We start from the raw sequence: 21,181 nt of genomic DNA, 5'->3' as shown, positions 1-21,181 counted from the left end.
AAAGAAAAGAAAAGAAAGACACAGAAGGACATGAAAAAGCAAGAAACCCAAAGCTGTGTGTTTGATTTCCTGGCCGGTGCGCTCTCTGGTGGCTGTATGTGTCACAGAACGGTGGTGTCAGAAAAATAAAAACCAAAGACACAAATGCATGACAAGGAAACCAAAGTACCCAAAGCTGTTTGTGGGGGTGTGTGAGTGATTTTCCTTCTCTTTGGTGGATGCCAGCAAAAGCCGGAAAACTTACAGCACCTGGTATTCCCAGGCGGTCTCCCATCCAAGTACTAACCAGGCCCGACCCTGCTTAGCTTCCGAGATCGGACGAGATCGGGCGTGTTCAGGGTGGTATGGCCGTAAGCGAAGGGTTGTGTGGAGCAGAGCCCTTTAAGCGCTGCCTGCACCAGACTCCTGCCTGCTCCCAGCGGCCCCTTCACCCACTCACTCTGTGCCACTGATTGGTGCACCTGCTGAGCGGACACACCCACCTGCAGCCAAAACGGTGACCTTTCACCCCAGCAGGTGCGCCACAGCGGCCTTCCACACACACACACCTGCGTGGGCTCGTCACCGAGACGGCAGCGTTTCTAGAGGGTGCAGGCTTGTGCATTTGCACCTCGGCGCTGACTGCCCTGCAGCTCGCTGAAGAGTTTGGATGAAGCCCGGACGGTCATGTCAGAGAAAAAAAAAAAAATAAAATAAAGAAAAAGAAAGAAAAGAAAAGAAAAGAAAAGAAAAGAAAGACACAGAAGGACATGAAAAAGCAAGAAACCCAAAGCTGTGTGTTTGATTTCCTGGCCGGTGCGCTCTCTGGTGGCTGTATGTGTCACAGAACGGTGGTGTCAGAAAAATAAAAACCAAAGACACAAATGCATGACAAGGAAACCAAAGTACCCAAAGCTGTTTGTGGGGGTGTGTGAGTGATTTTCCTTCTCTTTGGTGGATGCCAGCAAAAGCTGGAAAACTTACAGCACCTGGTATTCCCAGGCGGTCTCCCATCCAAGTACTAACCAGGCCCGACCCTGCTTAGCTTCCGAGATCGGACGAGATCGGGCGTGTTCAGGGTGGTATGGCCGTAAGCGAAGGGTTGTGTGGAGCAGAGCCCTTTAAGCGCTGCCTGCACCAGACTCCTGCCTGCTCCCAGCGGCCCCTTCACCCACTCACTCTGTGCCACTGATTGGTGCACCTGCTGAGCGGACACACCCACCTGCAGCCAAAACGGTGACCTTTCACCCCAGCAGGTGCGCCACAGCGGCCTTCCACACACACACACCTGCGTGGGCTCGTCACCGAGACGGCAGCGTTTCTAGAGGGTGCAGGCTCGTGCATTTGCACCTCGGCGCTGACTGCCCTGCAGCTCGCTGAAGAGTTTGGATGAAGCCCGGACGGTCATGTCAGAGAAAAAAAAAAAAAAAAAATAAAGAAAAAGAAAAGAAAAGAAAAGAAAAGAAAAGAAAAGAAAGACACAGAAGGACATGAAAAAGCAAGAAACCCAAAGCTGTGTGTTTGATTTCCTGGCCGGTGCGCTCTCTGGTGGCTGTATGTGTCACAGAACGGTGGTGTCAGAAAAATAAAAACCAAAGACACAAATGCATGACAAGGAAACCAAAGTACCCAAAGCTGTTTGTGGGGGTGTGTGAGTGATTTTCCTTCTCTTTGGTGGATGCCAGCAAAAGCCGGAAAACTTACAGCACCTGGTATTCCCAGGCGGTCTCCCATCCAAGTACTAACCAGGCCCGACCCTGCTTAGCTTCCGAGATCGGACGAGATCGGGCGTGTTCAGGGTGGTATGGCCGTAAGCGAAGGGTTGTGTGGAGCAGAGCCCTTTAAGCGCTGCCTGCACCAGACTCCTGCCTGCTCCCAGCGGCCCCTTCACCCACTCACTCTGTGCCACTGATTGGTGCACCTGCTGAGCGGACACACCCACCTGCAGCCAAAACGGTGACCTTTCACCCCAGCAGGTGCGCCACAGCGGCCTTCCACACACACACACCTGCGTGGGCTCGTCACCGAGACGGCAGCGTTTCTAGAGGGTGCAGGCTTGTGCATTTGCACCTCGGCGCTGACTGCCCTGCAGCTCGCTGAAGAGTTTGGATGAAGCCCGGACGGTCATGTCAGAGAAAAAAAAAAAAATAAATAAAGAAAAAGAAAGAAAAGAAAAGAAAAGAAAAGAAAAGAAAAGAAAGACACAGAAGGACATGAAAAAGCAAGAAACCCAAAGCTGTGTGTTTGATTTCCTGGCCGGTGCGCTCTCTGGTGGCTGTATGTGTCACAGAACGGTGGTGTCAGAAAAATAAAAACCAAAGACACAAATGCATGACAAGGAAACCAAAGTACCCAAAGCTGTTTGTGGGGGTGTGTGAGTGATTTTCCTTCTCTTTGGTGGATGCCAGCAAAAGCCGGAAAACTTACAGCACCTGGTATTCCCAGGCGGTCTCCCATCCAAGTACTAACCAGGCCCGACCCTGCTTAGCTTCCGAGATCGGACGAGATCGGGCGTGTTTTTTTTTTTTTTTTTTTTTATTTATAAAGGAAATTAAAATATTTACAAAAGAAACAATCACAACATTACAGATGGAGATTCAAAAGAAAGTCAAAAACTACAACAGACCTGCAAAGCAGAAAATACAGATCCCAAAGTAACACAAAACTAAACTTAAAACTACATCATGTACACACAAGAAAAAATCTTGGTCATTTCAGCACTCCGCCACATTCCATCAGGGTCCGCTTTCTCGAGCGTCAGTAGATGTCCCCCCAACATCCTCTTCACACAACTCCATCGGTCCATCGAACGCCCTTCCTTAAGTCGCAGGTTCCTGGCCTGATAAATGGCAAAACGGCCAAGCGCCAAAAGTAAATCAGCCGCCTTCCATCCTGATCGTCTCTCCTCTTTCGGTATCCCGAACAGCGAGGCCCACTGCCAGTCTTCCTCCACGCCCCACTCCAAGGAACATCCGGCTTTCAGCGCCGCTCGTAGTCTCTGCCAGAAAGGCCTCACAACCAGACAATCCAGAAACATGTGTTCCAGTGTTTCAGGGACATAGCCACAGACGGGACAAGTCCTATCATACAGTTCTTTATCAATCTGATGAAGAACCACACTGGAATATATTTTTCTATGGCGTAGCCTGAAATCCATATTCCACACTGAATGAGGGAAAATACTCCCTTTCAGACTCCTCCAAATACTCGCAGGGTCCTTACCCGGAAACACTGCTCCCCATGCTCTTTCCGCCGCAGGGACCTTGGTCTCCAGGGTGAGCATCGCCCGGTACCAGGTCTTTGTCGCTATAGACTGCACGGCAACCGGCACTCCACCCTGCAAGAACTGAAAACAGAAACTGGCCTCTTGCAGCACAGGCCCACCCCTCCTGACAATAACCAACCACCTCAGGGGAACAGAGGAAGAGATCCGGGCAAAACCCCGCTTCACCCTCCACCGCTCACCCTGAGTCATACCACCACAAAACCTCAAAAGAACGTCAGTAACCGCACACAGCCTCCCACCAACCATGATATCACCCACCAGGAGACAACCACTTCCCTCCAGAAGTCTACACTGGAGGGGAAGCCTCCCATGTGTGAGCACCGCGTTATGGAACAGTGGCTGATGCAAAACCTGGTACGGGGTGGAGACGGATTGAACTACAAGACCACTAGCTGAATGCCACGCCGACAACAGCTCTATGGAAAGAGGGCTCAATTCCTGAAAGGCCGTCATCGGACGTCTCTGGCAGAATACCGCAAGGCCAGGTCGAAAAAGCCTAGAGAAGTCATCCTCCAGATAATCCTTCCAGTGAGGGACTTGACTCGGGTCCAAGAGACGGGCCACCAGTCTCAGGCGCAAAGCCTTCTTCCTGGCGCCCAACTCCACCAGACCCAGCCCACCCTCTTGAATATTCCGAGACAGCGTCAGCCTGGATATTTGGTTCGCTCTCGACCCCCACAAGAAAAGAGACAACAACTCATTGATGCGCGTCTGGAAATGCACAGGAAAGGGCAGGATAGACAGCACGTAGTTAATCTTCGAAAAGATCAGAGAATTCAAAACCGTGACCTTACCCCTCAGGGTCAACCTTCTCATTTTCCACAACGCCAACACCTGAGCCAGGTTTTTCACCAGCGCAGTCCAGTTTTGATGGATGGTGTCCCTAGGGGTTCTGGCCAACCAGACCCCCAACACCCTAACCCCAGCTGTGGCCTCTCGAAACCCCCATCTATTCACCGTGTCGACCCTGCAGCCCAAAAAGAAAATCTCAGACTTGTGGACATTCACCTTAGCGCCCGAGGCTCGACAGTACGCCTGAAGTTGTCGCAAGGCCCCATCAACACTGGCCTCATCATTCAACACAAGGCTCGTGTCATCCGCATACGCTAGGATTTTAATTTCCCTCCCCGCAGGCGTGACCACACCCCGAACACTGTTATCAGCAGAAATCATGCCCGCCAGGGGTTCCACCGCGATGCTGAACAACATGGCCGACAACGGGCAGCCCTGTCGTATCGACCGAGTTATACTGAAGACGCCGGTAGAATGTCCATTGCACAACACCTTACTGCTAGCGGAGGTATAAAGTGCCCGTATCCGAGAGATAAAAAGTTCCCCAAAACCAAAACGATCTAACACCCTCCACAAAAACCCGTGCTCCACCCGATCAAACGCTTTGCTAAAATCAACATTTAAGAAAAATCCCCCCGACCGTTCCATATGCTCCACCGTGCAGAGAAGAGAAAGAACCGTGTCCGTTATCTGTCTCCCCTGAACCCCATACGCCTGCGAAGACCCCAAAATTGAGGGGAGCACTTCCCTCAACCTTTCAGCCAACACCGATGTCAAGATTTTGTAATCTGTATTCAACAAGGTGATAGGCCTGTAATTATCAAGGTCCGCCCTGTCACCCTTATTTTTGAACAGCAGTTTAACAGTCCCTAAACAAAAAGAGGGCGTTGGCAGTCGCCCCAGGCAGAAAGAACCAAACATCCTAGATAGAAGGGGCACCAGGTCATCCCGAAAACATTGATAAAATTCAGCGGTCAGACCATCGGCACCAGGAGATTTATTTCTGTTTTGTCTGTCAATGGCTCTCCTGATCTCCTCCACCGTAATGTCCGCATCACATGCAGTCTTATCCTCATCCCCCACCCTGGCAGTCAGAACTCCCACGCAGGCCTCCACGGCATGTTCATCACTACCACCACCATTAAACAGGCCCTTATAAAAATTCTCCACTACAGTCAGAATTTCATCTGTCTCTGTACACACGTTCCCTCCAGCGTCGTACAGCGCCGTGATGATGGACCTGCCTTGCTTTTTTTTTTCTAAACCCAGAAAGAAAGCCGAGGACCTCTCACCCTCCACAAAGTCCCTCACCCTAGCTCTCAATGCAGCCGCCCTGCACTTCTCCTCCTGAAAACCCTTCAGCCGAGCCAGGGCAGCCTCATAAACTGTAACATCACGGTCTGGGTCATCCGCAAGTAGGGTTGCCTCTTTTTCCAGAATCGCCCTAACGTCCCTCTCCTCCTCCAGAGCCTTCCACTTCCTTTTTTTGCAATATGCCATAGTCGATAACCGGATCCGGACCTTCAATTCCTCCCACCAAGAAAAGAAGTCCACGTCATCTTCCATCTGATCCCTGTAATACCCCAGTAAAGTTTTAATCTTTCTGCGATACCCTTCCTCACCCAAAACACTGTTATTTAAAATCCATAGACCTCCACCCTTCCTAGCACCCACCGTGTCAAGCACCACCTCCACCCATGAGTGATCGCTCCACACATTTGGACGATACGCAACGCTGTCAACCAAACGTGTCACCCCTCCAGCAGAAAAGACATGGTCTATCCTAGACTGCTTCAGGACACCCATCACCATCTGCCTCCTGGAAAAAACCCTCCTCCCAGGGTTTAACAGCCTCCACACGTCGACGAGGTTGTAGTCCATCATGACAGAGATAAGTTCTTGCCGTCCAAAATCTGTCTTGAAAACATTCCGCACTGAAACATCAGCTGGCGACAGAACCGTATTCAAATCTCCCACTAGGAGTGAATCCTCCGTCACAAAGGGCCGGAGAGAACGGAAAAAAATCTTTCTTTCCTTCTCAACATTAGAAGCATATAGATTTAATAATCTCATCTTCCGTCTCGCCCATTCAAACTCCACAATGAGTTTACGGCCTGCAGGATCTGCCACCCGAAGGTTCACACTGTCAAAGACCCCGGACCTGAAGAAAACAGCGACCCCAGCAGAGCGCAAAGGACCCACTGCATAAAAGACGGAGCCCCCCCACAGCTTTTCAGCTGCAGCACAGGTCTCAGCATCCCACCTCACCTCTTGTAGACAAAGGATGTCACAGGGTTCATTCAGGATTTCTGACACCTTGTCCATCCCACAAACTCCTCTGATGTTTAGGCTGAGGAGTTTAATCATGAGGAAATAGACTAAAAAGGACATCACACCTAGGTCTTCTTCTGCTTATGCTGCCTCGATCCCCTCCTGCTCCCCTGAGACCGTGACCTCCTCTGTGGACGCGCAAGCACGTCGACCTCCATATCAGAGCCTGTCACTTCATCATCCGTCACACCCACAACATTCCCAGAGGGATTCACGACGCGAGGGGACAAAAAGGCAGTCGTCTGGAAGAGGTTCGCAGCCTCTCCCTCCCTGGCCAGGGCAGAGCCAGCGCTCCTCCGCTGTGCCCCCCCCTCCACGGGTTCAGATGTCACCAGGGTAGGACCAACTATGTGGGCCCCCCCCGCCCGGTCAGGGGCAGAGCCATCGTTCTTGTGCTGCGCTCCCCCCGTCACGGGTCCAGACGGTATCGGGGCAGGACCAGCTCCGTGGGCCCCCCCCGCCCGGATGGGAGTAGCGGCAATTTGTGGGTGCTGCTCACCCTCCCTCACGGGAAACGCGTCTGTCGACAAACGGTGCGCCTCTGACACCTCCGTTGCTCGGAGCAGGTCCGGGCTTCCCGCCTCCGCCTGCCGTCCGAGAGCGTCCCCTCCGTCAGTGGATGAAAGCCCCGCCGCAGCGGCGCTGTGGCGCGCGGCAGACACGCGTCCGTCAGACACGGAGTCAGACAGGTCTTCCTCCGAAGCGCTGTCACGCGCACTGTCACTCACATCAGAGGCCACGGTCTCCTCAGCGGCACCTAGACACACACAGTTCTCCTTCATGTTGAGGCAGACAGCACACTTCTGGATCGAAGACACACATTCCCGGGCGTAATGCCCCTGAACGCCGCACTTGTTACATAAAAAGTCCGGGCAATCTCTGACAATGTGCCCCGGTTTTATGCAGATCCTGCAGACCTTCACCTGTTTATCGTGGATGACACGAAAAAATTCCGGTCCCGTGGCCGTGTTAAATTTCGCCGAATAAGGCAAAGACTGGACGCTTTCATTAAATTTCACTTTTACAAAACGCGTCCCATCAGCCACGCTAGTGCCCGGCCACATCCTCCGTTTGATCGGAGACACCGCCGATACTCTCCATCCCTCCAACTTCTCCAAGATTTCTTCATCCGTCACATACGCCGGCAGCCCCAGGAAAGACACTACCAGCTCATCGTTAGAGATGCTCCTCCCCTGCACAGTCGTGTTTCCAATTTTAAATCCATCCAATAGTTTGTCCCTCCCCACCGCATTCGACATCGTCAATTCATATCGCTTTTGCCCCACAGAACGACACGCCACCACGCCCCCACAGAGCAACCTGCTGTACCGAAGCAGTTCACTCACGGATACAGGATCCTCACCTACCAGCTCCACATGAATCGTGAGATCCCTTTCATACCTGATTGACGAAGTTTCTCCTCCATCCACCCTCTGTGATCTCTCCACCCCCCCCGTAGCAACAGAAGCGGACCGCGCCGCCGCACCTGCAGCTAATGAGGACGCCGCTTTCACATTCCCCACATTCCTCACACCCTTCGAGGAAAAAGACCCCAGCCCATCACCCGAAGAGCTCCCCCCCGCAGAAGCCATGCTCCCAAGACGGGGGGGGGAAAAACCCCGTGAAAGTGAAAGAAAAAACTGTGCAGAAAGAGGGAGAAAAAGAAAAGAGACTGAAAAGTAACTCCCCAACAGCCATAAGACTGTGGGGAGCAGGAGAAAAGCGCACACACACACTCACACACACAGAGAGAAAAGCCAGACGCAGACAGATAAGGGAAAAAGGAAAAAAAAAACAATACAAAGAAAGAAACAAACACAAAGCAGACACACCAAACACACGCCGAAAAGCTCACCAATCCTCCGAACACTCCAGTCACCAACGTCACACCCTCCTGCACTCGCGCATGCGTGTTCAGGGTGGTATGGCCGTAAGCGAAGGGTTGTGTGGAGCAGAGCCCTTTAAGCGCTGCCTGCACCAGACTCCTGCCTGCTCCCAGCGGCCCCTTCACCCACTCACTCTGTGCCACTGATTGGTGCACCTGCTGAGCGGACACACCCACCTGCAGCCAAAACGGTGACCTTTCACCCCAGCAGGTGCGCCACAGCGGCCTTCCACACACACACACCTGCGTGGGCTCGTCACCGAGACGGCAGCGTTTCTAGAGGGTGCAGGCTCGTGCATTTGCACCTCGGCGCTGACTGCCCTGCAGCTCGCTGAAGAGTTTGGATGAAGCCCGGACGGTCATGTCAGAGAAAAAAAAAAAAAAATAATAAAGAAAAAGAAAAGAAAAGAAAAGAAAAGAAAAGAAAAGAAAGACACAGAAGGACATGAAAAAGCAAGAAACCCAAAGCTGTGTGTTTGATTTCCTGGCCGGTGCGCTCTCTGGTGGCTGTATGTGTCACAGAACGGTGGTGTCAGAAAAATAAAAACCAAAGACACAAATGCATGACAAGGAAACCAAAGTACCCAAAGCTGTTTGTGGGGGTGTGTGAGTGATTTTCCTTCTCTTTGGTGGATGCCAGCAAAAGCCGGAAAACTTACAGCACCTGGTATTCCCAGGCGGTCTCCCATCCAAGTACTAACCAGGCCCGACCCTGCTTAGCTTCCGAGATCGGACGAGATCGGGCGTGTTCAGGGTGGTATGGCCGTAAGCGAAGGGTTGTGTGGAGCAGAGCCCTTTAAGCGCTGCCTGCACCAGACTCCTGCCTGCTCCCAGCGGCCCCTTCACCCACTCACTCTGTGCCACTGATTGGTGCACCTGCTGAGCGGACACACCCACCTGCAGCCAAAACGGTGACCTTTCACCCCAGCAGGTGCGCCACAGCGGCCTTCCACACACACACACCTGCGTGGGCTCGTCACCGAGACGGCAGCGTTTCTAGAGGGTGCAGGCTTGTGCATTTGCACCTCGGCGCTGACTGCCCTGCAGCTCGCTGAAGAGTTTGGATGAAGCCCGGACGGTCATGTCAGAGAAAAAAAAAAAAATAAAATAAAGAAAAAGAAAGAAAAGAAAAGAAAAGAAAAGAAAAGAAAGACACAGAAGGACATGAAAAAGCAAGAAACCCAAAGCTGTGTGTTTGATTTCCTGGCCGGTGCGCTCTCTGGTGGCTGTATGTGTCACAGAACGGTGGTGTCAGAAAAATAAAAACCAAAGACACAAATGCATGACAAGGAAACCAAAGTACCCAAAGCTGTTTGTGGGGGTGTGTGAGTGATTTTCCTTCTCTTTGGTGGATGCCAGCAAAAGCTGGAAAACTTACAGCACCTGGTATTCCCAGGCGGTCTCCCATCCAAGTACTAACCAGGCCCGACCCTGCTTAGCTTCCGAGATCGGACGAGATCGGGCGTGTTCAGGGTGGTATGGCCGTAAGCGAAGGGTTGTGTGGAGCAGAGCCCTTTAAGCGCTGCCTGCACCAGACTCCTGCCTGCTCCCAGCGGCCCCTTCACCCACTCACTCTGTGCCACTGATTGGTGCACCTGCTGAGCGGACACACCCACCTGCAGCCAAAACGGTGACCTTTCACCCCAGCAGGTGCGCCACAGCGGCCTTCCACACACACACACCTGCGTGGGCTCGTCACCGAGACGGCAGCGTTTCTAGAGGGTGCAGGCTCGTGCATTTGCACCTCGGCGCTGACTGCCCTGCAGCTCGCTGAAGAGTTTGGATGAAGCCCGGACGGTCATGTCAGAGAAAAAAAAAAAAAAAAAATAAAGAAAAAGAAAAGAAAAGAAAAGAAAAGAAAAGAAAAGAAAGACACAGAAGGACATGAAAAAGCAAGAAACCCAAAGCTGTGTGTTTGATTTCCTGGCCGGTGCGCTCTCTGGTGGCTGTATGTGTCACAGAACGGTGGTGTCAGAAAAATAAAAACCAAAGACACAAATGCATGACAAGGAAACCAAAGTACCCAAAGCTGTTTGTGGGGGTGTGTGAGTGATTTTCCTTCTCTTTGGTGGATGCCAGCAAAAGCCGGAAAACTTACAGCACCTGGTATTCCCAGGCGGTCTCCCATCCAAGTACTAACCAGGCCCGACCCTGCTTAGCTTCCGAGATCGGACGAGATCGGGCGTGTTCAGGGTGGTATGGCCGTAAGCGAAGGGTTGTGTGGAGCAGAGCCCTTTAAGCGCTGCCTGCACCAGACTCCTGCCTGCTCCCAGCGGCCCCTTCACCCACTCACTCTGTGCCACTGATTGGTGCACCTGCTGAGCGGACACACCCACCTGCAGCCAAAACGGTGACCTTTCACCCCAGCAGGTGCGCCACAGCGGCCTTCCACACACACACACCTGCGTGGGCTCGTCACCGAGACGGCAGCGTTTCTAGAGGGTGCAGGCTTGTGCATTTGCACCTCGGCGCTGACTGCCCTGCAGCTCGCTGAAGAGTTTGGATGAAGCCCGGACGGTCATGTCAGAGAAAAAAAAAAAAATAAATAAAGAAAAAGAAAGAAAAGAAAAGAAAAGAAAAGAAAAGAAAAGAAAGACACAGAAGGACATGAAAAAGCAAGAAACCCAAAGCTGTGTGTTTGATTTCCTGGCCGGTGCGCTCTCTGGTGGCTGTATGTGTCACAGAACGGTGGTGTCAGAAAAATAAAAACCAAAGACACAAATGCATGACAAGGAAACCAAAGTACCCAAAGCTGTTTGTGGGGGTGTGTGAGTGATTTTCCTTCTCTTTGGTGGATGCCAGCAAAAGCCGGAAAACTTACAGCACCTGGTATTCCCAGGCGGTCTCCCATCCAAGTACTAACCAGGCCCGACCCTGCTTAGCTTCCGAGATCGGACGAGATCGGGCGTGTTTTTTTTTTTTTTTTTTTTTATTTATAAAGGAAATTAAAATATTTACAAAAGAAACAATCACAACATTACAGATGGAGATTCAAAAGAAAGTCAAAAACTACAACAGACCTGCAAAGCAGAAAATACAGATCCCAAAGTAACACAAAACTAAACTTAAAACTACATCATGTACACACAAGAAAAAATCTTGGTCATTTCAGCACTCCGCCACATTCCATCAGGGTCCGCTTTCTCGAGCGTCAGTAGATGTCCCCCCAACATCCTCTTCACACAACTCCATCGGTCCATCGAACGCCCTTCCTTAAGTCGCAGGTTCCTGGCCTGATAAATGGCAAAACGGCCAAGCGCCAAAAGTAAATCAGCCGCCTTCCATCCTGATCGTCTCTCCTCTTTCGGTATCCCGAACAGCGAGGCCCACTGCCAGTCTTCCTCCACGCCCCACTCCAAGGAACATCCGGCTTTCAGCGCCGCTCGTAGTCTCTGCCAGAAAGGCCTCACAACCAGACAATCCAGAAACATGTGTTCCAGTGTTTCAGGGACATAGCCACAGACGGGACAAGTCCTATCATACAGTTCTTTATCAATCTGATGAAGAACCACACTGGAATATATTTTTCTATGGCGTAGCCTGAAATCCATATTCCACACTGAATGAGGGAAAATACTCCCTTTCAGACTCCTCCAAATACTCGCAGGGTCCTTACCCGGAAACACTGCTCCCCATGCTCTTTCCGCCGCAGGGACCTTGGTCTCCAGGGTGAGCATCGCCCGGTACCAGGTCTTTGTCGCTATAGACTGCACGGCAACCGGCACTCCACCCTGCAAGAACTGAAAACAGAAACTGGCCTCTTGCAGCACAGGCCCACCCCTCCTGACAATAACCAACCACCTCAGGGGAACAGAGGAAGAGATCCGGGCAAAACCCCGCTTCACCCTCCACCGCTCACCCTGAGTCATACCACCACAAAACCTCAAAAGAACGTCAGTAACCGCACACAGCCTCCCACCAACCATGATATCACCCACCAGGAGACAACCACTTCCCTCCAGAAGTCTACACTGGAGGGGAAGCCTCCCATGTGTGAGCACCGCGTTATGGAACAGTGGCTGATGCAAAACCTGGTACGGGGTGGAGACGGATTGAACTACAAGACCACTAGCTGAATGCCACGCCGACAACAGCTCTATGGAAAGAGGGCTCAATTCCTGAAAGGCCGTCATCGGACGTCTCTGGCAGAATACCGCAAGGCCAGGTCGAAAAAGCCTAGAGAAGTCATCCTCCAGATAATCCTTCCAGTGAGGGACTTGACTCGGGTCCAAGAGACGGGCCACCAGTCTCAGGCGCAAAGCCTTCTTCCTGGCGCCCAACTCCACCAGACCCAGCCCACCCTCTTGAATATTCCGAGACAGCGTCAGCCTGGATATTTGGTTCGCTCTCGACCCCCACAAGAAAAGAGACAACAACTCATTGATGCGCGTCTGGAAATGCACAGGAAAGGGCAGGATAGACAGCACGTAGTTAATCTTCGAAAAGATCAGAGAATTCAAAACCGTGACCTTACCCCTCAGGGTCAACCTTCTCATTTTCCACAACGCCAACACCTGAGCCAGGTTTTTCACCAGCGCAGTCCAGTTTTGATGGATGGTGTCCCTAGGGGTTCTGGCCAACCAGACCCCCAACACCCTAACCCCAGCTGTGGCCTCTCGAAACCCCCATCTATTCACCGTGTCGACCCTGCAGCCCAAAAAGAAAATCTCAGACTTGTGGACATTCACCTTAGCGCCCGAGGCTCGACAGTACGCCTGAAGTTGTCGCAAGGCCCCATCAACACTGGCCTCATCATTCAACACAAGGCTCGTGTCATCCGCATACGCTAGGATTTTAATTTCCCTCCCCGCAGGCGTGACCACACCCCGAACACTGTTATCAGCAGAAATCATGCCCGCCAGGGGTTCCACCGCGATGCTGAACAACATGGCCGACAACGGGCAGCCCTGTCGTATCGACCGAGTTATACTGAAGACGCCGGTAGAATGTCCATTGCACAACACCTTACTGCTAGCGGAGGTATAAAGTGCCCGTATCCGAGAGATAAAAAGTTCCCCAAAACCAAAACGATCTAACACCCTCCACAAAAACCCGTGCTCCACCCGATCAAACGCTTTGCTAAAATCAACATTTAAGAAAAATCCCCCCGACCGTTCCATATGCTCCACCGTGCAGAGAAGAGAAAGAACCGTGTCCGTTATCTGTCTCCCCTGAACCCCATACGCCTGCGAAGACCCCAAAATTGAGGGGAGCACTTCCCTCAACCTTTCAGCCAACACCGATGTCAAGATTTTGTAATCTGTATTCAACAAGGTGATAGGCCTGTAATTATCAAGGTCCGCCCTGTCACCCTTATTTTTGAACAGCAGTTTAACAGTCCCTAAACAAAAAGAGGGCGTTGGCAGTCGCCCCAGGCAGAAAGAACCAAACATCCTAGATAGAAGGGGCACCAGGTCATCCCGAAAACATTGATAAAATTCAGCGGTCAGACCATCGGCACCAGGAGATTTATTTCTGTTTTGTCTGTCAATGGCTCTCCTGATCTCCTCCACCGTAATGTCCGCATCACATGCAGTCTTATCCTCATCCCCCACCCTGGCAGTCAGAACTCCCACGCAGGCCTCCACGGCATGTTCATCACTACCACCACCATTAAACAGGCCCTTATAAAAATTCTCCACTACAGTCAGAATTTCATCTGTCTCTGTACACACGTTCCCTCCAGCGTCGTACAGCGCCGTGATGATGGACCTGCCTTGCTTTTTTTTTTCTAAACCCAGAAAGAAAGCCGAGGACCTCTCACCCTCCACAAAGTCCCTCACCCTAGCTCTCAATGCAGCCGCCCTGCACTTCTCCTCCTGAAAACCCTTCAGCCGAGCCAGGGCAGCCTCATAAACTGTAACATCACGGTCTGGGTCATCCGCAAGTAGGGTTGCCTCTTTTTCCAGAATCGCCCTAACGTCCCTCTCCTCCTCCAGAGCCTTCCACTTCCTTTTTTTGCAATATGCCATAGTCGATAACCGGATCCGGACCTTCAATTCCTCCCACCAAGAAAAGAAGTCCACGTCATCTTCCATCTGATCCCTGTAATACCCCAGTAAAGTTTTAATCTTTCTGCGATACCCTTCCTCACCCAAAACACTGTTATTTAAAATCCATAGACCTCCACCCTTCCTAGCACCCACCGTGTCAAGCACCACCTCCACCCATGAGTGATCGCTCCACACATTTGGACGATACGCAACGCTGTCAACCAAACGTGTCACCCCTCCAGCAGAAAAGACATGGTCTATCCTAGACTGCTTCAGGACACCCATCACCATCTGCCTCCTGGAAAAAACCCTCCTCCCAGGGTTTAACAGCCTCCACACGTCGACGAGGTTGTAGTCCATCATGACAGAGATAAGTTCTTGCCGTCCAAAATCTGTCTTGAAAACATTCCGCACTGAAACATCAGCTGGCGACAGAACCGTATTCAAATCTCCCACTAGGAGTGAATCCTCCGTCACAAAGGGCCGGAGAGAACGGAAAAAAATCTTTCTTTCCTTCTCAACATTAGAAGCATATAGATTTAATAATCTCATCTTCCGTCTCGCCCATTCAAACTCCACAATGAGTTTACGGCCTGCAGGATCTGCCACCCGAAGGTTCACACTGTCAAAGACCCCGGACCTGAAGAAAACAGCGACCCCAGCAGAGCGCAAAGGACCCACTGCATAAAAGACGGAGCCCCCCCACAGCTTTTCAGCTGCAGCACAGGTCTCAGCATCCCACCTCACCTCTTGTAGACAAAGGATGTCACAGGGTTCATTCAGGATTTCTGACACCTTGTCCATCCCACAAACTCCTCTGATGTTTAGGCTGAGGAGTTTAATCATGAGGAAATAGACTAAAAAGGACATCACACCTAGGTCTTCTTCTGCTTATGCTGCCTCGATCCCCTCCTGCTCCCCTGAGACCGTGACCTCCTCTGTGGACGCGCAAGCACGTCGACCTCCATATCAGAGCCTGTCACTTCATCATCCGTCACACCCACAACATTCCCAGAGGGATTCACGACGCGAGGGGACAAAAAGGCAGTCGTCTGGAAGAGGTTCGCAGCCTCTCCCTCCCTGGCCAGGGCAGAGCCAGCGCTCCTCCGCTGTGCCCCCCCCTCCACGGGTTCAGATGTCACCAGGGTAGGACCAACTATGTGGGCCCCCCCCGCCCGGTCAGGGGCAGAGCCATCGTTCTTGTGCTGCGCTCCCCCCGTCACGGGTCCAGACGGTATCGGGGCAGGACCAGCTCCGTGGGCCCCCCCCGCCCGGATGGGAGTAGCGGCAATTTGTGGGTGCTGCTCACCCTCCCTCACGGGAAACGCGTCTGTCGACAAACGGTGCGCCTCTGACACCTCCGTTGCTCGGAGCAGGTCCGGGCTTCCCGCCTCCGCCTGCCGTCCGAGAGCGTCCCCTCCGTCAGTGGATGAAAGCCCCGCCGCAGCGGCGCTGTGGCGCGCGGCAGACACGCGTCCGTCAGACACGGAGTCAGACAGGTCTTCCTCCGAAGCGCTGTCACGCGCACTGTCACTCACATCAGAGGCCACGGTCTCCTCAGCGGCACCTAGACACACACAGTTCTCCTTCATGTTGAGGCAGACAGCACACTTCTGGATCGAAGACACACATTCCCGGGCGTAATGCCCCTGAACGCCGCACTTGTTACATAAAAAGTCCGGGCAATCTCTGACAATGTGCCCCGGTTTTATGCAGATCCTGCAGACCTTCACCTGTTTATCGTGGATGACACGAAAAAATTCTGGTCCCGTGGCCGTGTTAAATTTCGCCGAATAAGGCAAAGACTGGACGCTTTCATTAAATTTCACTTTTACAAAACGCGTCCCATCAGCCACGCTAGTGCCCGGCCACATCCTCCGTTTGATCGGAGACACCGCCGATACTCTCCATCCCTCCAACTTCTCCAAGATTTCTTCATCCGTCACATACGCCGGCAGCCCCAGGAAAGACACTACCAGCTCATCGTTAGAGATGCTCCTCCCCTGCACAGTCGTGTTTCCAATTTTAAATCCATCCAATAGTTTGTCCCTCCCCACCGCATTCGACATCGTCAATTCATATCGCTTTTGCCCCACAGAACGACACGCCACCACGCCCCCACAGAGCAACCTGCTGTACCGAAGCAGTTCACTCACGGATACAGGATCCTCACCTACCAGCTCCACATGAATCGTGAGATCCCTTTCATACCTGATTGACGAAGTTTCTCCTCCATCCACCCTCTGTGATCTCTCCACCCCCCCCGTAGCAACAGAAGCGGACCGCGCCGCCGCACCTGCAGCTAATGAGGACGCCGCTTTCACATTCCCCACATTCCTCACACCCTTCGAGGAAAAAGACCCCAGCCCATCACCCGAAGAGCTCCCCCCCGCAGAAGCCATGCTCCCAAGACGGGGGGGGGAAAAACCCCGTGAAAGTGAAAGAAAAAACTGTGCAGAAAGAGGGAGAAAAAGAAAAGAGACTGAAAAGTAACTCCCCAACAGCCATAAGACTGTGGGGAGCAGGAGAAAAGCGCACACACACACTCACACACACAGAGAGAAAAGCCAGACGCAGACAGATAAGGGAAAAAGGAAAAAAAAAACAATACAAAGAAAGAAACAAACACAAAGCAGACACACCAAACACACGCCGAAAAGCTCACCAATCCTCCGAACACTCCAGTCACCAACGTCACACCCTCCTGCACTCGCGCATGCGTGTTCAGGGTGGTATGGCCGTAAGCGAAGGGTTGTGTGGAGCAGAGCCCTTTAAGCGCTGCCTGCACCAGACTCCTGCCTGCTCCCAGCGGCCCCTTCACCCACTCACTCTGTGCCACTGATTGGTGCACCTGCTGAGCGGACACACCCACCTGCAGCCAAAACGGTGACCTTTCACCCCAGCAGGTGCGCCACAGCGGCCTTCCACACACACACACCTGCGTGGGCTCGTCACCGAGACGGCAGCGTTTCTAGAGGGTGCAGGCTTGTGCATTTGCACCTCGGCGCTGACTGCCCTGCAGCTCGCTGAAGAGTTTGGATGAAGCCCGGACGGTCATGTCAGAGACAAAAAAAAAAAAAAAAAAAAAAAAAGGAGAAAAAAAAAGAAAAGAAAAGAAAAGAAAGACACAGAAGGACATGAAAAAGCAAGAAACCCAAAGCTGTGTGTTTGATTTCCTGGCCGGTGCGCTCTCTGGTGGCTGTATGTGTCACAGAACGGTGGTGTCAGAAAAATAAAAACCAAAGACACAAATGCATGACAAGGAAACCAAAGTACCCAAAGCTGTTTGTGGGGGTGTGTGAGTGATTTTCCTTCTCTTTGGTGGATGCCAGCAAAAGCCGGAAAACTTACAGCACCTGGTATTCCCAGGCGGTCTCCCATCCAAGTACTAACCAGGCCCGACCCTGCTTAGCTTCCGAGATCGGACGAGATCGGGCGTGTTCAGGGTGGTATGGCCGTAAGCGAAGGGTTGTGTGGAGCAGAGCCCTTTAAGCGCTGCCTGCACCAGACTCCTGCCTGCTCCCAGCGGCCCCTTCACCCACTCACTCTGTGCCACTGATTGGTGCACCTGCTGAGCGGACACACCCACCTGCAGCCAAAACGGTGACCTTTCACCCCAGCAGGTGCGCCACAGCGGCCTTCCACACACACACACCTGCGTGGGCTCGTCACCGAGACGGCAGCGTTTCTAGAGGGTGCAGGCTTGTGCATTTGCACCTCGGCGCTGACTGCCCTGCAGCTCGCTGAAGAGTTTGGATGAAGCCCGGACGGTCATGTCAGAGAAAAAAAAAAAAAATAAATAAAGAAAAAGAAAAGAAAAGAAAAGAAAAGAAAAGAAAGACACAGAAGGACATGAAAAAGCAAGAAACCCAAAGCTGTGTGTTTGATTTCCTGGCCGGTGCGCTCTCTGGTGGCTGTATGTGTCACAGAACGGTGGTGTCAGAAAAATAAAAACCAAAGACACAAATGCATGACAAGGAAACCAAAGTACCCAAAGCTGTTTGTGGGGGTGTGTGAGTGATTTTCCTTCTCTTTGGTGGATGCCAGCAAAAGCCGGAAAACTTACAGCACCTGGTATTCCCAGGCGGTCTCCCATCCAAGTACTAACCAGGCCCGACCCTGCTTAGCTTCCGAGATCGGACGAGATCGGGCGTGTTCAGGGTGGTATGGCCGTAAGCGAAGGGTTGTGTGGAGCAGAGCCCTTTAAGCGCTGCCTGCACCAGACTCCTGCCTGCTCCCAGCGGCCCCTTCACCCACTCACTCTGTGCCACTGATTGGTGCACCTGCTGAGCGGACACACCCACCTGCAGCCAAAACGGTGACCTTTCACCCCAGCAGGTGCGCCACAGCGGCCTTCCACACACACACACCTGCGTGGGCTCGTCACCGAGACGGCAGCGTTTCTAGAGGGTGCAGGCTCGTGCATTTGCACCTCGGCGCTGACTGCCCTGCAGCTCGCTGAAGAGTTTGGATGAAGCCCGGACGGTCATGTCAGAGAAAAAAAAAAAAAAAAAAAAAAAGAAAAAGAAAGAAAAGAAAAGAAAAGAAAGACACAGAAGGACATGAAAAAGCAAGAAACCCAAAGCTGTGTGTTTGATTTCCTGGCCGGTGCGCTCTCTGGTGGCTGTATGTGTCACAGAACGGTGGTGTCAGAAAAATAAAAACCAAAGACACAAATGCATGACAAGGAAACCAAAGTACCCAAAGCTGTTTGTGGGGGTGTGTGAGTGATTTTCCTTCTCTTTGGTGGATGCCAGCAAAAGCCGGAAAACTTACAGCACCTGGTATTCCCAGGCGGTCTCCCATCCAAGTACTAACCAGGCCCGACCCTGCTTAGCTTCCGAGATCGGACGAGATCGGGCGTGTTCAGGGTGGTATGGCCGTAAGCGAAGGGTTGTGTGGAGCAGAGCCCTTTAAGCGCTGCCTGCACCAGACTCCTGCCTGCTCCCAGCGGCCCCTTCACCCACTCACTCTGTGCCACTGATTGGTGCACCTGCTGAGCGGACACACCCACCTGCAGCCAAAACGGTGACCTTTCACCCCAGCAGGTGCGCCACAGCGGCCTTCCACACACACACACCTGCGTGGGCTCGTCACCGAGACGGCAGCGTTTCTAGAGGGTGCAGGCTCGTGCATTTGCACCTCGGCGCTGACTGCCCTGCAGCTCGCTGAAGAGTTTGGATGAAGCCCGGACGGTCATGTCAGAGAAAAAAAAAAAAAAAAAAAAAAAAAAGAAAAAGAAAAGAAAAGAAAAGAAAAGAAAAGAAAAGAAAGACACAGAAGGACATGAAAAAGCAAGAAACCCAAAGCTGTGTGTTTGATTTCCTGGCCGGTGCGCTCTCTGGTGGCTGTATGTGTCACAGAACGGTGGTGTCAGAAAAATAAAAACCAAAGACACAAATGCATGACAAGGAAACCAAAGTACCCAAAGCTGTTTGTGGGGGTGTGTGAGTGATTTTCCTTCTCTTTGGTGGATGCCAGCAAAAGCCGGAAAACTTACAGCACCTGGTATTCCCAGGCGGTCTCCCATCCAAGTACTAACCAGGCCCGACCCTGCTTAGCTTCCGAGATCGGACGAGATCGGGCGTGTTCAGGGTGGTATGGCCGTAAGCGAAGGGTTGTGTGGAGCAGAGCCATTTAAGCGCTGCCTGCACCAGACTCCTGCCTGCTCCCAGCGGCCCCTTCCCCCGTTCACTCTGTGCCACTGATTGGTGCACCTGCTGAGCGGACACACCCACCTGCAGCCAAAACGGTGACCTTTCACCCCAGCAGGTGCGCCACAGCGGCCTTCCACACACACACACCTGCGTGGGCTCGTCACCGAGACGGCAGCGTTTCTAGAGGGTGCAGGCTTGTGCATTTGCACCTCGGCGCTGACTGCCCTGCAGCTCGCTGAAGAGTTTGGATGAAGCCCGGACGGTCATGTCAGAGAAAAAAAAAAAAAAAAAAAGAAAAGAAAAGAAAAGAAAAGAAAAGAAAAGAAAAGAAAGACACAGAAGGACATGAAAAAGCAAGAAACCCAAAGCTGTGTGTTTGATTTCCTGGCCGGTGCGCTCTCTGGTGGCTGTATGTGTCACAGAACGGTGGTGTCAGAAAAATAAAAACCAAAGACACAAATGCATGACAAGGAAACCAAAGTACCCAAAGCTGTTTGTGGGGGTGTGTGAGTGATTTTCCTTCTCTTTGGTGGATGCCAGCAAAAGCCGGAAAACTTACAGCACCTGGTATTCCCAGGCGGTCTCCCATCCAAGTACTAACCAGGCCCGACCCTGCTTAGCTTCCGAGATCGGACGAGATCGGGCGTGTTTTTTTTTTTTTTTTTTTTTATTTATAAAGGAAATTAAAATATTTACAAAAGAAACAATCACAACATTACAGATGGAGATTCAAAAGAAAGTCAAAAACTACAACAGACCTGCAAAGCAGAAAATACAGATCCCAAAGTAACACAAAACTAAACTTAAAACTACATCATGTACACACAAGAAAAAATCTTGGTCATTTCAGCACTCCGCCACATTCCATCAGGGTCCGCTTTCTCGAGCGTCAGTAGATGTCCCCCCAACATCCTCTTCACACAACTCCATCGGTCCATCGAACGCCCTTCCTTAAGTCGCAGGTTCCTGGCCTGATAAATGGCAAAACGGCCAAGCGCCAAAAGTAAATCAGCCGCCTTCCATCCTGATCGTCTCTCCTCTTTCGGTATCCCGAACAGCGAGGCCCACTGCCAGTCTTCCTCCACGCCCCACTCCAAGGAACATCCGGCTTTCAGCGCCGCTCGTAGTCTCTGCCAGAAAGGCCTCACAACCAGACAATCCAGAAACATGTGTTCCAGTGTTTCAGGGACATAGCCACAGACGGGACAAGTCCTATCATACAGTTCTTTATCAATCTGATGAAGAACCACACTGGAAT

General features: G+C 52.0%; 10 non-coding genes across 10 annotated transcripts; all 10 read right to left on the bottom strand.

Annotated features, from left to right (window-relative positions):
* Positions 1-237: 237 nt before the first annotated feature.
* Positions 238-356, bottom strand: LOC144985507 (5S ribosomal RNA). Its single transcript, XR_013649336.1, has one exon. It is a non-coding gene; the product is annotated as a 5S ribosomal RNA (ribosomal RNA).
* A 600-nt stretch (positions 357-956) lies between these two features.
* Positions 957-1,075, bottom strand: LOC144985496 (5S ribosomal RNA). Its single transcript, XR_013649325.1, has one exon. It is a non-coding gene; the product is annotated as a 5S ribosomal RNA (ribosomal RNA).
* A 601-nt stretch (positions 1,076-1,676) lies between these two features.
* On the bottom strand, positions 1,677-1,795 carry LOC144985484 (5S ribosomal RNA). The gene has a single exon (XR_013649313.1). It is a non-coding gene; the product is annotated as a 5S ribosomal RNA (ribosomal RNA).
* Positions 1,796-8,925: 7,130 nt separating this feature from the next.
* Positions 8,926-9,044, bottom strand: LOC144985473 (5S ribosomal RNA). The gene has a single exon (XR_013649302.1). It is a non-coding gene; the product is annotated as a 5S ribosomal RNA (ribosomal RNA).
* Positions 9,045-9,644: 600 nt separating this feature from the next.
* On the bottom strand, positions 9,645-9,763 carry LOC144985462 (5S ribosomal RNA). Its single transcript, XR_013649291.1, has one exon. It is a non-coding gene; the product is annotated as a 5S ribosomal RNA (ribosomal RNA).
* Positions 9,764-10,364: 601 nt separating this feature from the next.
* On the bottom strand, positions 10,365-10,483 carry LOC144985451 (5S ribosomal RNA). Its single transcript, XR_013649280.1, has one exon. It is a non-coding gene; the product is annotated as a 5S ribosomal RNA (ribosomal RNA).
* A 7,127-nt stretch (positions 10,484-17,610) lies between these two features.
* Positions 17,611-17,729, bottom strand: LOC144985440 (5S ribosomal RNA). The gene has a single exon (XR_013649269.1). It is a non-coding gene; the product is annotated as a 5S ribosomal RNA (ribosomal RNA).
* Positions 17,730-18,325: 596 nt separating this feature from the next.
* LOC144985429 (5S ribosomal RNA) lies at positions 18,326-18,444 on the bottom strand. Its single transcript, XR_013649258.1, has one exon. It is a non-coding gene; the product is annotated as a 5S ribosomal RNA (ribosomal RNA).
* A 591-nt stretch (positions 18,445-19,035) lies between these two features.
* On the bottom strand, positions 19,036-19,154 carry LOC144985418 (5S ribosomal RNA). The gene has a single exon (XR_013649247.1). It is a non-coding gene; the product is annotated as a 5S ribosomal RNA (ribosomal RNA).
* Positions 19,155-19,759: 605 nt separating this feature from the next.
* Positions 19,760-19,878, bottom strand: LOC111949014 (5S ribosomal RNA). The gene has a single exon (XR_002875036.1). It is a non-coding gene; the product is annotated as a 5S ribosomal RNA (ribosomal RNA).
* Between the last annotated feature and the right edge of the window lie 1,303 nt (positions 19,879-21,181).

The sequence above is a fragment of the Oryzias latipes genome, chromosome 16 (assembly GCF_053564925.1).
Source record: "Oryzias latipes strain Hd-rR chromosome 16, Olatipes_Hd-rR_3.1".
Taxonomy (NCBI): Eukaryota; Metazoa; Chordata; class Actinopteri; order Beloniformes; family Adrianichthyidae; genus Oryzias; species Oryzias latipes.
The sequence above is the reverse complement of the archived record's forward strand: the minus strand, read 5'-3'. Positions and strand labels throughout refer to the sequence as shown.